Source organism: Bos javanicus, chromosome X (genome assembly GCF_032452875.1).
Source record: "Bos javanicus breed banteng chromosome X, ARS-OSU_banteng_1.0, whole genome shotgun sequence".
NCBI classification, from domain to species: Eukaryota; Metazoa; Chordata; class Mammalia; order Artiodactyla; family Bovidae; genus Bos; species Bos javanicus.
The window spans coordinates 114,944,697-114,961,956 of record NC_083897.1 but is presented as its reverse complement, the minus strand read 5'-3'; the positions used below and the strand labels follow the sequence as shown (position 1 = coordinate 114,961,956).

Below are 17,260 nucleotides of genomic sequence, written 5' to 3'. Positions count from 1 at the left end.
CACACACACACACACACACACGCACACACACGTGGTCCAGTTATTTTGACTCTGCGCTCCCCACTGCAGGGAGCATGGGTTTGATCCCTGGTCAGGAAACTAACATCCTGCAATGAGGGAGAAGAAGAGGGAGAGAAAGTAATACAACACAACATAAAATGTGGTCATGAAATCACAAAAGAAAAAAAGAGGATGGGGAGAAAAAAGACCTACAAAGATGAATCCAAAGCAATTAACAAAACAGACATCAATAATTAACCTTAAATGTAAATGGTTACTCATTCTGTGAGGCCACCATCACCCTGACACCAAAACTAGACAAAGATACTACAACAAAAAAGAGAAAATTACATGTCAATATCACTGATGAACAAAAGCATAAAAATTCCCAACAAAATACCTTCAAATCGAATCCAACAGCACATTAAAAGGATCATACACCATGATCAAGAAGAATTTATCCAAGGGATGCAAGCATTTTTCAATATTCACAAATCAGTGTGATATAATGCATCAACAAATTGAAGAATAAAAATTGAATGATCATCTCAATAGATGCTGGAAAAGCATTTGACAAAATCTAACACCCATTTATGATTAAAAGAAAAATTCTGGAAAGGTGGCATAGAGGGAACATACTTCAACATCATAAAGGCCATATATGACAAACCTATCGCAAATATCATACTCATTTCCTCTAAGATCATGAACAAAACAAGGATGTCCACTCTTGCCACTTTTAGTCAACATACTTTTAGAAGTCCTAGCCATGGCAATCACAGAAAAAAATAAAAGGAATCCAAATTGGAAAAAAAAAGTAAAACTGTCACTCTTTACAGATAACATGATACTGTACATGTACATGCATGCATGTTCAGTCATGTCTGACTTTCTGCGATCCCATGGACTATAGTCCACCAGGCTCCTCTGTCCATGGAGTTTTCCAAGCATGAATACTGGAGTGGGTTGCCTTTTCCTACTCCAAGGGATCTTCCCGACCCAGGGATTGAACTCACATCTCTTGAGTCTTCTGCATTGGCAGGAGGATTCTTTACCACTGAGCCACTGGGAAAGCCCCGAAAATCATACAGATGCTACCGGAAAACTACTAGAGCTCATCAATGAATTCAATAAAGTTGCAAGATACAGAATTTATATACAGAGATCTCTTGCATATCTACAGACTAGCAACAAAAGGGAGAGGGCAATGGCACCCCACTCCAGAAATCCCATGGATGGCGGAGCCTGGTAGGCTGCAGTCCATGGGGTCGCTAGGAGTCGGACACGACAGGGCGACTTCACTTTCACTTTTCATTTTCATGCACTGGAGAAGGAAATGGAAACCCACTCCAGTGTTCTTGCCTGAAGAATCCCAGGGACGGGGAAGCCTGGTGGGCTGCCATACATGGGGTCGCACAGAGTCAGACATGACTGAAGCGACTTAGCAGCAGCAGCAGCAGCAACAAAAGACCAGAAAGACAAATTAAGGAAACAATCCTATTTACCATCACATCAAAAAGAAGAAAACACCTATGGATATACCTACCTAAGGAGGCAAAACACTGATACTCTGAAAATTGTAAGATAAAGATGAGTGAAATCTAACATGACATAGAAAGATGGATAGATAGATTGTGTTCTTGGATAGGAAGAATTAATAGTCAAATGAGTATACCACCCAAAGCAATATACAGATTCAATGCAATCCCTATCAAATTACCAATAGTATTTTTCACAGAACTAGAACAAAAATCCTAAAATTTGTACAAAGATACAAAAGAACCAAAGCAATCTTGAAAAAGAAAACAGATCTGGAAGAATCAGGCTCCCTGACTTCAGGCTATACTATAAAGCTACAGTCATCAAATCAGTATTATGGTACTGGCACAAAAAGAGAATACAGATCAATGGAACAAGACAGAAAACCCAGAAATAAACCCACCCACCTATGGTCAATTAACCTACAACTAAAGAGGCAAGAATATACAATGGAGGTCTCTTCAATAAGTGGTGTTGAGAAAACATGACCACTACATGTAAAAGAATTAACTTAGAAGATTCTTGCGACTTCCCTGGTGGTCCAATGGTTACAAATCTGCCTGCCAACCCAGGCAACATGGGTTTGATCCCTGGTCCAAGAAGATCCCACATGCCTCAGGGCAACTAGGCCCATGCATCACAACAATTAAGCCTGCACTCTAGATCCCATGAGCTGCACATTATGAAGCCTGCACACCTACAGTCTGTGCTCCACAACAATAGAAGCTACTGCAATGAGAAGCCCACACAGCAATGAAGAGTAGCCCTTGCTCACACCAACTAGAGAAACTCCATATGTGACAAAGATCCAACACAGCCATAAACTGTCAAACAATATGAATAAAAATAATAAACTGGAACATTCTTTAATACCATTTACAATAATAAACTCAAAATGAATCAAAGACCTAAATATAAGACCTGATACTATAAAACTCTTAGAGGAAAACATATGAAGAACACTCTTTGACATAAATCACAGCAGTATCTTTCTTGATCTACTAGAGTAATGGAAATAAACACAAAAATAAACACATGGGACTTAATTATACTCAAAAGCCTTTGCAAAGGCAACCATAAACAAAATGAAAAGACAACTCACAGAATGGCAGAAAATATTTGCAAACTAAGTGACCAAGAAGGGATAAATCTTCAAATCTACAAACAGCTCATGCAGCTCAATACCAAAAAAACAACTCAACCAAAACATGAGTGGAAGGCCTAAATAGACATTTCTCCAAAGAAGACACACAGATGACCAAGAGAAACACGAAAAGATGCTCAACATTACTAATTATTCAGTTCAGTCGCTCAGTTGTGTCCGACTCTTTGCGACCCCATGAATTGCACCAGGCCTCCCTGTCCATCACCAACTCCCGGAGTTCACTCAAAATCACATCCATCGAGTTGGTGATGCCATTCAGCCATCTCATCCTCTGTCATCCCCTTCTCCTCCTGCCCCCAATCCCTCCCAGCATCAGAGTCTTTTCCAATGAGTCAACTCTTCGCATGAGGTGGCCAAAGTACTGGAGTTTCAGCTTGAGCATCATTCCTTCCAAAGAAATCCCAGGGCTGATCTCCTTCAGAATGCACTGGTTGGATCTGCCTGCAATCCAAGGGACTCTCAAGAGTCTTCTCCAACACCACAGTTCAAAAACATCAATTCTTTGGCGCTCAGCTTTCTTCACAGTCCAACTTTCACATCCATACATGACCACTGGAGAAACCATAGCCTTCACTAGATGGACCTTTGTTGGCAAAGTAATATCTCTGCTTTTGAATATGCTATCTAGGTTGGTCATAACTTTCCTTCCAAGGAGTAAGCGTCTTTTAATTTCATGGCTGCAATCACCATCTGCAGTAATTTTGGAGCCCCAAAAAACAAAGTCTGACACTGTTTCCACTGTTTCCCCATCTATTTGCCATGAAGTGATGGGACCAGATGCCATGATCTTAGTTTTCTGAATGCTGAGCTTCAAGCCAACTTTTTCACTCCCCTCTTTCACTTTCATCCAGAGGCTTTTTAGTTCCTCTTCACTTTCTGCCATAAGGGCGGTGTCAAATGCAAATCACAACTACAATGAGGTATCACCTCACACCACTCAGAACAGCCATCATCAAAAAGTCTACAAATAAATGGTGGAGAGGGTGTGGAGAAAAGGAACCCTCCAACATTGTTAATGGGAATATAAATTGGTACAGCTACTATAGAGAACAGTATGGACATTCCTTAAACTAAAAATAAAGCCATATGACCCTGCAATCCCACTCTTGGGCATATATCGGGAGAAAATCATGGTCTGAGAGGATACATACATTCCAATGTTTACTGCAGCACTCTTATTATCAATAAATATGACATGGAAGCAATCTAAATGTCCATAAACAGAGGAATGGGTAAAGAAGATGTACATATATACAATGGAGCATAACTCAGCCATTAAAAAAAATGTAACTTACCAGTTTAATGAAGAAATAAACCCATATCAAGCATCTTTCCCAAACATGGTATAAATTAGAAATCAATCACAGGAGGACAATTGAAAAATTCACTAACGTGAGATTAAACAACATGTTACTGAACAACTAATAGGTCAACAGAAAAATCCCTGGTGGCTCAGATGATAAAGAATCTGTCTGCAATGTAGGAGTCCTGGGTTCAATCCCTGGGTTGGGAAGATTCCCCTGGAGAAGGAAATGGCTACCAACTCCAGTACTCTTGCCTGGAGAATTCCATGAACAGAAGAGCATGGTGGGCTACAGGCCATGGGGATGCAAAGAGTCAGACACAATTGAGCAACTAACACACACATGCAAAAAATACCTTGAGACAAATGAATATTAAAATACACCAAAATTATGAGGTTCAACAAAGTAATTCTAAGAGGGAAGTTCATAGTAACAAAGGCCTACCTGAAGAAACAATAAAGATGCAAATAAACAACAGAATATTACACTTCAAGGAACTAGAAGAAGAAGAAAAAAAAAGTCCAAAGTTAGTAGAATGAAGGAAATAACAAAGATCAGAGTGGAAATGAATGAAATAGAGACCAAAATGACAACAGAAAAGATCAATGAAACTAAGAGGTGGTTCTTTGAAAAAGTAGACAAAACTGACAAACCTTTATAAGGGATACCACAAAAATACAAAGGATCGTAAGAGACCACAATGAACAATTAAATACCAATAAAGGGGACAACCTGAAAGAAATGAATAAATTCCTACAAACAGTCTTCCAAGAGTGAATCATGAAGAAATAGAAAATGTGAATAGATCAATTACTATTAGGGAGACTGAATCAGTAACCAAAAATCTCCCAACAAAGAAGAGTCCAGGATCTGAGAGCTCTATTGGTGAAGTCTACTGAACATTCAAAGAAGAATTAATACAAATCCCTCCCAAACTCTTTCCAAAAAACAGAAGAGAGAAAAAACAACAACAATAACAACAAAAACCAGAAGAGAACACTTCCACACTCATTTTAAAAGGCCAGAATTGGGCTGATACTAAACTAGACAAGGATACCAAAACAAAGAAAACTACAGTCCATATCCTTGATGAACATAGAGGAAAAATTCTCAACAAAATATTAGCAAATGAAAATCAACAGTACATTAAAAGAACCATATATTATAATCAAAGGGTTTATTCCAGGGAGGCAAGGATGGTGCAAAACCTGCAAATCAGTCAACACAATGTACTACATTAACAAGATAAAGGAAAAAAATCATATTATCATCTCAATAGATGTAGAAAAAACATTTGACAAAATTCAACATTCATTCATGATTAAAATTCTCAAGAAAGTGGGTACAGAGGGAGTGGAAAGATATATGTACAGGTCTACTGCTAACATCATATTCAAAAGTATAAAGCTGAAAGTTTTTCCTCTATGATCAGGAACAAGCTAAAAGTGTCCACTCTCATCACTTTTATCCAATGTAGCATTGGAAGTGAAGTTGCTCAGTTGTGTCTGACTCTTTGCGATCCCATGGACTGTAGTCTACCAGGCTTCTCTGTCCATGGGATTTTCCAGGCAAGAGTACTCAAGTGGGGTGCCATTGCCTTCTCCATTTTCTTCCTAGCATTGGAAGACCTAGCCAAAAAATTAGGAGAGAAATAAAAAGCATTCAAACTGGAAACAAAGAACTATCAATATCTGCAGATGACATGGTATCATATATAGAAAACTCTTAAGACTCCATCAAAAAACTGTTACAACCAATAAACAAATTTAATAAAACTAAAAGATACAAAATCAATACAGAAAAAACTTTTGTTATACTAATAAAATGATGGCTCAGTCAGTAAAGAATCCACCTGCAATGCGGAAGACCTAGGTTAGATCCCTGAGTCAGGAAGATCCCCTGGAGGAGGGCATGGCAATCCACTCCAGTATTCTTGCCTGGAGAATCCCCATGGACAGAAGAGCCTAGTGGGCTATATTATAGTCCATGGGGTCACAAAGAGTCGGACATGACTGAGTGACTAAGTACAGCACTGCACAGAGAAATTAAGAAGACAATCCCATTTACAACCACATCAAAAAGAATAAACTACCAAGGAATAAATCTAATGAAGGAGGTTAAAGATGTATATACTGAAAACTACAAGACACTGTTGAAAGAAACTGAAGACAGAAAAAAAGATAGTACCTGCCCATGAATTGGGAGAATTAATATTGTTAAAATGTTCATACTACCTAAAGCAATCCACAGATTCAATGAAATTCCTATCAAAATTCCAATGGTATTTTTCACAAAGAGAACAAACAATCCTAAAATTTATATGCAATCACCAAAGATCTCCAATAATCAATGCAATTGTGAGAAATAAAAATGCTGGAAGCACCATGCTTCCCGGTTTCAAACTATATTACAAAGCTATACTAATCAAAACAGTATGGAGTTGGCATAAATACAGACATATAGATCAATGGAACAGATAGTCCATTACAACACAGAAGCCATGAATATATATTGGGAAAATGACACAGTCTCTTCAATAAATGGTGTTGAGAAAACTGGACAGTCACATGCAAAACAATAAATGGATCATTATATTACACTATACACAAAAATTAATTCAAAATGGATTAAAGACTTGAACATAATACTCTAAACCATAAAAGTCCTAGAAGAAAACATAGACAGTAAGCTCCTTGACACAGGTCTTGGTAATTATTTTTGGACTTGACATCAAAAGCAAAAAAACAAGTGGGATTACTTCAAAACAAAAATGCTTCTACACAGAGAAAGAAACCATTAAGAAATGAAAAAGCAACCTATAGAATGGGAGAAAATATTTTCAAATCACGTATCTGATAAAGGACTAATATTCAAAATTGACAAAGAACTCACATAACTCAATAGCATGGAAAAAATCTGATTAAAAAATTGGCAGAAGCTATGAATAGACATTATTCCAAAGAAGACATACAGATGGCCAAAAGGTACATGAAAAGCTGCTTAACATCACTAATCATCAGGGAAATGTAAATCAAAACCACGAGAGACCACCTTACATCTATCAGAATGACTATTATTAAAAAGACAAGAAATAACAAATGCTGGCAAGGATGCAGAGAAAAGTGAATGCTTGTGCTCTGTTGGTGGTAATTTAAATTGGTGCAGCCACTATGAAAAACAGTAGGGAGGTTTCTCAAAAATATTAAAAATAAAACTAGCATACAGTACAGCAATTCTGTTGGGGTATTTATCTAAAGAAAACAAAACCACTAATTTGGAAAGTTATATGCACCCCCATGTTCACTGCAGCATTATTTATAATGGTGAAAATATGGGAACAACCTAAGTGTCCATCAAGGAATGAATGAAGTGAACTATGGTATATATACACAGTGAGAGCTCATTTCTAGCATATAGTAAAGAACTTCTACAAATGAGCAAGTCAAAATAAGCAAGGAAGTACATGACGCATTTCTGAAGGAATTCTACCGAAAACAGTTATAAAAGCACAACACCTAGATCTAGTTATAAATATCGACACTTCAAGATTTATAAAGTAAAACATTTTACCATATATTAACAGTTGCAAAATTGTCAGATGCCAAGCCAGTTTTCTCATTCTCTAGTCACAACTCTAAAACAAATATATACATTGAAAAAGTCCTGTTTAAGAAATTTTTGCCTACTCCAAAGTCAAAAACTGAGACCTACCTACATATCCATCAACAGTAGTTGATGGATATATTGATACATTCACACAATGAAATATACAGTAATGAGAAAGAACAGGTAACAACTATACACAATGTAGATAAATCTCATATTCATAATTTGAGGTTTATCTATATTCTAATGTTGCACAGGAGACTACAGTAGGATTCTATTTATATAAAATACAAAATAGGCAAAAACAATCTCTGATGTTAAAAGTCAGGGAAATGGTTAGAGGGCAGTAAGTGACCAAAAGGGTACAAAAAGGGGTACCTAATTTTCAAAACTGATTAGAGGATATGAGAGCAAAAAAGTTTGAAGTCCACTGCTTTCAGGGCAAAGCACAGAAATTAAATAACAAAAATCTTAAAAAGCAGGTATCATATAATATGCTAATTACCAAAAAATATTGCTACAGCTCTCAAACTAACTGGAGATTCTTAAACTTATAGTGACAGTGGTTTGTAATTATTCAAACCTCAAAAGATAAATTGATTTATATCCAGTTTAGTGACTAATGCTGATTCATAAAGATGCAAGACAAGCAACATGATCTTATAAGGGTTTTAGTTTATTTTACTCAAGTAAGTTGATTTACAATGTTGTCTTAATTTCTGCAGTACAGCACAGTGATTCAGTTATATATACATTCTTTTTCACATTTTTCTTCATTATGGTTTATCACAGGATACTGAATATAGTTCCCTGTGCTATATAGCTTTTCATTAAATAAGAGGTTCTTTCAAATCTTAGAAATGAATAGACTGACACATCTAGTCAAATCTCCTAAATTCATAAACGAAGAAACTAAGGTCCTTTGAAATTGGGTAATTTGTCCAAGGTCATAAGCAGCTCTTGATAAGTAGAAACAACTGAAAATATTTAAGTTCTCCCCTCTCCCAGTTTTCTGTAAGTTCTAGAGCACTTAAACCCACCAAGGGTTTGTTTATTGGCAAGGTCCCTTAACACATACCACATTCAGTTAAAACATTTTCATCCAAATGTTACCAACACAAAATTAATTTGTTTGCCATCCATGACTAATAGCCAAATACTATTTCTGGGGCAGAAAAGATAAGACTTTCTAAAGTAAAGTTCATGACGTGCAACCTAACAGATAACTTTCTGTTTACACTAAATGATGACTGTGACATCAAATGTAAGGCATAAGTGATAATTTAGAATGACAATGGCACCTATAGCATACAGTACTCCTGAAAAAGACAAAATAATGATCAATCATGACCTCGCACTGAGGTCAATACATATAAATAAACATAAATGTGCTAAATTAGCAACAAGTTATTGTACAAACTTAAATTAATTTCTCAACCAGAATTACAAGTACTTTCTGCAATTCATTCCAGTTAGCTTCTATATCCAATATGAATTATTTCTTTTATATATCTTTAACGATTTTAAAAGATGTCTTGTCATTCTGAAGCTAAATCCATCGAAACTGAACAAACAGTACATGAAATAACCCGTTTAGTCCAACATATTTCTAAATTATAAAAATGCTTTAGTCTCCACCCTAACACCACAGCATTCTTTCCTCTATCGTAGGACTCTTCTTTCATTTCAAACTATAAAGTTCACTGCCAAGATGAATCCCTGAACTAGACATCCCCAGGGGAAACACATGGCATTTTGAGGACCTGCAGAAAGATTAAATCAGAAAATGGTTTTATGGCCACAGAAACGTATCCCCTAAAGATTAAAAATGACCTAGTAACTAAATGCAACATGGTACCCTCAAATGGATCCTAAGACAGAGCAGGACAGTAGTGGGAAAACTAGTGAAATCAAATAAATCTCAGTTTAGCTAATGATAATATACCAACGTTAGTGTCTTAGTTTTGACAAATGTACCATTGCTATATACACCTGGATGAAGAGTATATGGGAAGTCTGTTCTATTTTTGCCTATTTTAAAAAAAAATGACTTAGCAAGAACTACCAGAAGTCAAAACATTTATACCTCAATTCTGATCCACAGTCAGTATTTTCAGGCAATGCATCTCCACATCCCTATAAGACCTAAAACGGGGATGAAGAGATACACACAGAAGGGACTCTTTACTTAAAGAGTCACCTATTTCTCCAATGCTTCAATATTATAAAATAAACTCCCAGAAAAGCCTCAAAAAAAAAAAAGATGCTTATTTTAGGCAGGGATGAAAATGAAAAGCTATGAAAGTATTTCTCAGTGGAAGAGGAGGAGAATAATCCTATTTTACTACAACAGATATGTGCAACGAACAGCCAAAGCTTAATAATACACACACACATACACACATACATATTACGTTTCTTATGCACTCACCAATGGGCCAGGTGCTGTTTTAATTGCTTTATATTTATTAACACATTTAACACTGCCCCAAACCTTGTAAAGTAAGCAGTACTTACATCTACATTTTACACAAGAAGTTCTGTGACAGAACAGAAATTTGACGGCAACCACTAGGCATGCTGCAATCCATGGGGTCACAAAGATTCAGACCCAACTTAGCAACTGAACAACTATACTACACAGCTTTTTGAGGAGGCAAGCCAAGAAAAACCTCCTCCCTTCTAGAGACCAGGTCCCACTACTTACTCTGTGCTTAGCTTCCACCACAAAAGAAATTTCTCTGCACAAGGCTTGGGAGTCCTTGCTAGAATTGTGAACAAATATGACCCCAACACACCATCTTCAAGATTGTGCTCATAATCTCTCTGTACACGATGAATGCAGTGCATATTCTTGTTGAGACATTGTTAAACATACAGGTTCGTTTTTATAGTACTATCAGTCCTCAAATTCAGATATGTTGGGCTGGCCTGGGAATCTGAAGGCCATATGGGACATTATTTCTGTGGGAAATTGGTGCTGATTTTCAAAAAGTAATACATATAAATGAACCATTTAGAAATTAAGGCTCTGTCTACATAGACTCTGGCCTTATACTTACACAAATTCTAATAAAGACTCTCTGGTTACTCAAATAACCCAGTTTTGCTCATAATGTCAAAGTGGCACAGTTCCTTTTATCTAATATAATAGAAACCGTGTAATTGGAAAAAATTAGTTTAATATTTTATGGATTTTCTACTCTGTGGCCAATTTTGGATGTATCCAACAATGAATATACTGCTCTCCCTGCCATTCCCCCCAAGTTTTGCATTAAAAAACTATTATACAATAAACAAATATATCTTACACATACATACAAACCCCCAGAACAGAAGGGGAATCATATCAGAGGGTAGCTAAAGTAGTAATAGCAGCAGTAATAATGATGATGATAAAGTAATAACAGAACTAACTCTTTTTGAGCATTTACCATTGCCAGGCATGTTCTAAATACTACACATCCTCTGGCTCATTTAACCTTCATGAAAGTCCTGTGAGGTAGATATTACATTATCCCAATTTCAAAAATGAGGAAACAGGTCAGAGATTAAGCAACTTGCCCAAGATCACAGAGCTAGTTAGTGTGAAAAGTAAGATTTGAATATCTGAGCATTTTACCCCTAGAGATTATATTTTAACCACTGCAATCTGTGTGTAATTAAATAATTTGGTAAACTCTTAAATAAAGGGCAAGAGAGTGTGCTTGGTGGCTCAGTCATGTTCAACTCTTTGTGACTCCATGGTCTGTAGCCTGCCAGGCTCCCCTGACCATGGGCTCCAGGCAAGACTACTGGAGTGGGTTGCCATGCCCTTCTCCAGGGGATCTTTCGGACCCAGGGATCAAACCAGTGTCTCCAGCACTGGCCGGTGGATTCTTCACCACCTTCAACAAAGGGCTGCTGCTGCTGCTAAGTCACTTCAGTTGTGTCCGACTCTGTGCGACCCCATAGACGGCAGCCCACCAGGCTCCCCTGTCCCTGGGATTCTCCAGGCAAGAACACTGGAGTGGGTTGCCATTTCCTTCTCCAGTGCATGAAAGTGAAAAGTGAAAGTGAAGTCGCTCAGTCGTGTCCGACTCTTCGTGACCCCATGGACTGCAGCCCACCAGGCTCCTCCGTCCATGGGATTTTCCAGGCCAGAGTACTCAAGTGCGGTGCCATTGCCTTCTCCACAACAAAGGGCACTTAACTCTAATTCATTTTTTAAATGAGTGGCTTGGAGACAAAAAAGCGGGGCCCATCTTGCCTTTTAGTAGGAATATGTGAAAGTCGTGTCCGACTCTTTGCAACCCCATGAACTATACAGTCCATGGAATTCCCCAGGCCAGAATACTGGAGTGGGTAGCCGTTCCCTTCTCCACGGGATCTTCCCAACCCAGGGATCAAACCCAGGTCTCCCACATTGCAGGTAGATTCTTTACCAGCTGAGCCACAAGGGAAGCCCAAGAATACTGCAGCGGGTGGCCCATCCCTTCTCCAGTGGATCTTCCCAACCCAGGAATCGAACTGGGGTCTTCTGAATTGAAAGCAGATTCTTTACCAACTGAGCTATCAGGGAAGCACTTATTAGCAATATGTCCTTCAAACAAGCTAAGACTGAACACATTTAGGGATAACAAAATTTAAATGTATTTTGCTTTGCTTTTATCACTTTGAAATTCCTTGTTTGAACAATACAAATGGTGGTAACAGCATGCAACTTCAACAACAAACTAGTAAAACTTAAAACACACTGTCCATGTTTATCACTAAGTAAAGAAACTTGGGTAAAATAACTGCAATAGTTCCAATACCCCTGAAAAGTTTCAGAACAGCAGCAAGAAATAGTGGGAACAAGATATTCTTTCATGATAAAGAAAAACTCTGTTCTTTCCACAACACTGTAACATCTGCTCCAAGGACAAACATTAATCCTGGATAGACTGAACTTCAATTGTATTTCAAAACACATTTCTAAATTCAGAAATTCTCCACTGACCATCTAAAAAGACTATCAGCTTATCTCTGCAAAGAGCCACCTGATTCCCCTAACATGTAATTTTGGATAGCTAAACATCTGCTCCCTACCATTCCACTGAGTAACAAAAAGCACACCACCCCAAACAACTTCTGGAGCGCAAGCTGGTTTTTTCAGTCACCTACCTGAGCCTCGAACTTGCCTTCCCAGGAAACAAAGATCCAATGTGCCAAGCTTCCAAGACAGTCCACTAAAGCTTAAACAACCATAAGCATACAGAAGTATAATAAAATACTGAACCTTCAAGAGCAATGTTCCTATCAGAAAACTCATTTAGCAGTCAAGAGTAAAAGAATATCCCTGCCCCACTAAACCTTGGAAGTAGAAAAGAATTCTTCCCTCCTCTTAACTGAGTCAGCTCCCCTAGAACCACAGGCCTAGGCTTCCATGATCAAGGCCAAGCAGGAGGAAAGGTATAAAAGAGGGCAGTGGACAGTGTACTAGGCTTCAGAGTTAGAAAGACAAAAAGACAGCGCTGTGGTGGAAGGAGATCCTGGGATGAGAAGGCAACACCTACTTGGGAGTAAAGGAAGAAGGGTGGGATGGCAGCTAAAAGGAGCAAAGCAAAGCCTGTGAGTGTTGGGCTGGACTGCAAAAGACAATGAGGGAACAGTGGCTACTTCCACAGCAGATGGGCTGTTACAAGCTTTCCCCCTTAATGCTTAGGAGAGACAAGGAAAAGAAAGAAACCACAGGAAGAGTCTTGACAAAGCCTCCCTCTTTCTGGCTACTCTTATTCTACTGTGCAAGAATGCAGTGAGTTAAGGGGTCTTGACCGGGTCCCTCTTGACCTCATAGAGCAGGTGGATCTGGAGAAGGGGAGTGGACCTAGAAGAGTTTAGTTGCCCTCTTTGTCATCATCCATTCTGCAGAGGACCTCAGTGTCAACTGAGAACTAAGGGAAAGCTCCAGGTACCAACAAAAACAGGGTCAGAAAGAGAGGAAGGAAAGTAAAGACAGAAATTTGAAGCAGGGGGGAAGTAAGATATTGGAGGGTCAGACAAATAAATTAACAGAACTGCCAATGAATCAAAGTTTCATATATGTTCTTAAATATTTAGAATTCATTTTGACAGTTTCAAATATTTCATCAGGACCATTTCACTTTTCGATATGAATATCTGTGGTCACAGTAATAAACTGAGGCTTATTATGAGGAAGGTATGAAGCTAAGCTTCTAAATACATATGAGACAATTTCCTGGTATCTTTTTTTAATACAGTGGCAATATAAATCATTTAAGAAAGGCTTTTTTATTTACTTGGTGAGCACTCACTTACATTATCATTTATTGACTTCTTTGGCCTAGTAGCCCAAATATCATGAGTAATTAACCTTCACAAATAAGGAATTATTTAACCCGTTCTTGGGAGTGTACCTATTAAGAAAAACTTGCTCAATCATTACCAAATATGACCCATGAAGTCTTCAAGATATTATATTACAAGCAAAGCTCCAAACTCCATAAAACATGAACGGATGCTGAGGAGCACAGGACTTCTTTTTCCTCTACCCTCTTATGCCCATGTTTCCAGAACTTCCAGCCTGGGTTAATTAATTTGACATGTAAACTTAACCAAATGACCTGCTAGAAGATGAGTGCCGGCACTTAGCATTTGTTGTTGTTGTTTTTTTTTTTTTAAATTTCAGCTTTCAGTGGCTACTCTTCCAGTTGAACTCTCTCTTGAGCAGAGATAACGGTCAGGTAGGCAAGTTCAGCATCATGACAAACATACAGGAGCACAGACCAGTGGGGGACAAAAGTGAACGCACTGGCATGATGTTTCTACTGTTTCACCAACATGGTCTTTCACTCCCTAGACCCGTTAAAGATTATGCTGGATCCCAGAATAGCTGCTGTATTTTTCTGCAAAATACAAATTTGGTCCAAAACCTCTGTACTAAATTAAAGAGAAGAAAAACAGCATCTGCTATAAAGTACTTCACTTGCTGGAGAAGGTAGGTGGTTGGGTGAGTAGGTGGGTGGATATGTGTGCGTAAACCTCCAAGTTATGATAAAGCAAATTCAAATCCTTATAATAGTTTATATTTTATTTTAGTCATATAACTACTCAGGACCAGAATAAACAAGATGTTTGATCTCTGAAGTATCTTTGGCATGCTGAAACTTGAAGGCAAAGTTACTGAAAATATCTGAATTTTAGATAGGTCACTAGTGGCTACTAGGAATTCTCACTAATCAGCAGGCTTGTGCTAAAATGCTACCCTGGCTAGAAAATTGACACATATGAAAAGGAAAAAAAATAGATAATTTTCAACCAAGGACACCGACTGCATTCAAGATTACCAACAGAACTGAAAGATTTCTTTGTAATAAAAATTTCCATTTTCCCAAAATGTGTATTAGTCAGCACATATACTTATGCAGAGTACAGTAGAAAAAGCACATATTCTAGAATCAGACACACATCAGTTTGAGTTCTAGCTCCACAATTTACCAGCTATATGACCTACTCAGGAAAGTTACTGAAGAATACTGGAGGTTAGTGTCCTTATCTGTAAAACAAAGATAATATTATTACCTTTAGCACACGGTACCTATGAGGATTAAACGCAAACATACATAACCCACCAAGCCCAGTGTCTGAATACTCAATGTTTGGTCCCTTTGCTCCAATACAAACTGTACAGAGTGTGTTGACAGTGTCAAAGAAACATGTGGAAGAAAATTCAGAGTGACAGAACACAGATTATTACGTCCTGTCAAATGTAAAGATAAAAATCACATATGTAATATTTACCTTCACTAAAATCTATTGATTAAGAAACCTGTAAGGGGGAACGTGCTAAAATTCAAACACTTCCTATCATAGAGGCATTTAAAATTATGTATGTATATATGTTTGCATTCTTCAGGTATTTATAAAAGATACCATCACAAAACTTACCATGGCTAACACAACACTGTAAATCATCTATACTCCAATAAAAAAAAAATTTTAGGTACGTTAAAAAAAAAAAAAGAAACTTTACCAGGGGTGATGCCTATGGTACTGCTTTTAAAAGCCAGGATGATGCTTTTAAAAGCGAATACTGTGAAACATTAAACTCTCCTCTCAAAAGCCCTTTCTTAATAGAAATTTTTCTTTCTTCTTACAAATGTTCTGGTATATTATTGCAAAATATCTGCAAAGCAAAGACATAAACTAAATCCCCTTATCGTTCCAAAAGGAAAAAGTGTGTAAAAGAAACGAAGTTTGTCAAGTTGTTCTTCTTTCCCATTCATTCTTGTTCTTTTACAAACCAGAATGCATGACAAGCAAAATTATTGTCTGATTGACAAATGTCACTAAGGAACTCATGGAATTGACAAGCCGTGTCTGGACCAAAGGTGACAAGTTTTCTTAGGCAATTTAAAATAAATTACGTTTCAGTAAGGACAAAAATGCTTTGCATCAACAGTATGAACTTTTGATTTTACATGCAGCTTACTTTTTAACCTACCTTGTCCCCCATCCACCGCCCCCTCCCCAAGTCCTGCGTTTATTTAGGCACTTTAATGAGCTGCCACACAGCACTAAACTATAGAACTCCAACTGGGAATAACTGTTTTGGACCTCAGAGGACTGCTTGTGTGATCTTCTTTAAAAGAACGTCGACAGTATGTTCGCCTTACTCCACACCTGCCAATAATCATTGGCAAACGTCTTTTCGAACAATTAACTCCTATCGCTACTAGTCTTCCCCAGGTTCTCTCAACACCCTCAAGAACCCCAACCTTGCTAGTCTTCATTCCCAAACGCTTTTGGGGGGCTTGAAGCCAGTACACAGAGGTTCACTATTTGCAATGCCCAGGGTCCCGGCGAGGAAGGACATCATCCCCTCTGCTTGGGGGCGAAGGCCAACCCAGGCCCCCGGCCACTCCCTCTCTTCTCGGCCTCCCGGGGCGTCCCGGGCGGGCGCGCCAGGCCCTGCGCAGACCTCCGGCAGCCCTGCAGTGCTCCGAGTCCGCCGCAGCCTCGGGCCGAGACAAGTCCCCGGGACACCTGCAGACCAGCACACGCCCACCGCCCTGGAGCCGGGTCACCGAGACGACCCCGGGGCCACTCCCGACGCCCCGGCTCGGGCAGGTGCCGGGCCTCCTCGCGGACACTCACCCGCAGCCGCTGCTCCCTGTTCGCCGCTGCCGCCGCCTCGCCTTCACACCAGTCGCCAGTTCCCGCGGGGGGTCCGGGCCCGGCGCCGCTTCCCTGCCCGACCCCCCTTGGGTGCGCGCCGAGCGGGGCCCGAGTCCGGTGAGAACCGCCGCCGCCCCCTTCCCTCCCTCCTCCTTCAGTGCGTCCCTCCCACCGAGGCCCGCCTAGTATTTCCTGGATCCGGTCTCGGCGAGAGCTTGGCAAGCGAACCTCCAGCTTCAGGGCTCGCGTTGAGCGCCGTCGCTCGCCAGGCACAAAGATGGCGCCGCCGGGGACGGCCGATGGCGATCTCGCGAGGCTTCCCCCACACACACGGGAGGGCGGGGACCCATGGGAAAGGCGGTCAATGAGGATAGCCTGAACTGACTTCAAACGCTACCCCAAATCGGAAACGGGCAGCACCAGACGAAAGCTACTGCGCCTGCGCGCGGAACGACGAGGACGCATGCCCAAAACAACTCCTGAACTA

The 17,260-nt window shown here is 39.4% G+C and overlaps 1 protein-coding gene across 8 annotated transcripts in view; it reads right to left on the bottom strand.

Moving 5' to 3' along the window:
- Positions 1-16,841, bottom strand: part of TAB3 (TGF-beta activated kinase 1 (MAP3K7) binding protein 3) — a 93,263-nt gene extending 76,422 nt beyond the window's left edge. For 7 of the 8 annotated variants that reach the window (XR_009735103.1, XR_009735102.1, XM_061410483.1 and 4 more), the window contains exon 1: positions 16,753-16,841. The gene's annotated coding sequence lies outside the window, so the exon portion shown is untranslated. The remainder of the gene's footprint in view (positions 1-16,752) is intronic. The other variant, XM_061410484.1, reaches the window with a different exon arrangement.
- Positions 16,842-17,260: the final 419 nt, after the last annotated feature.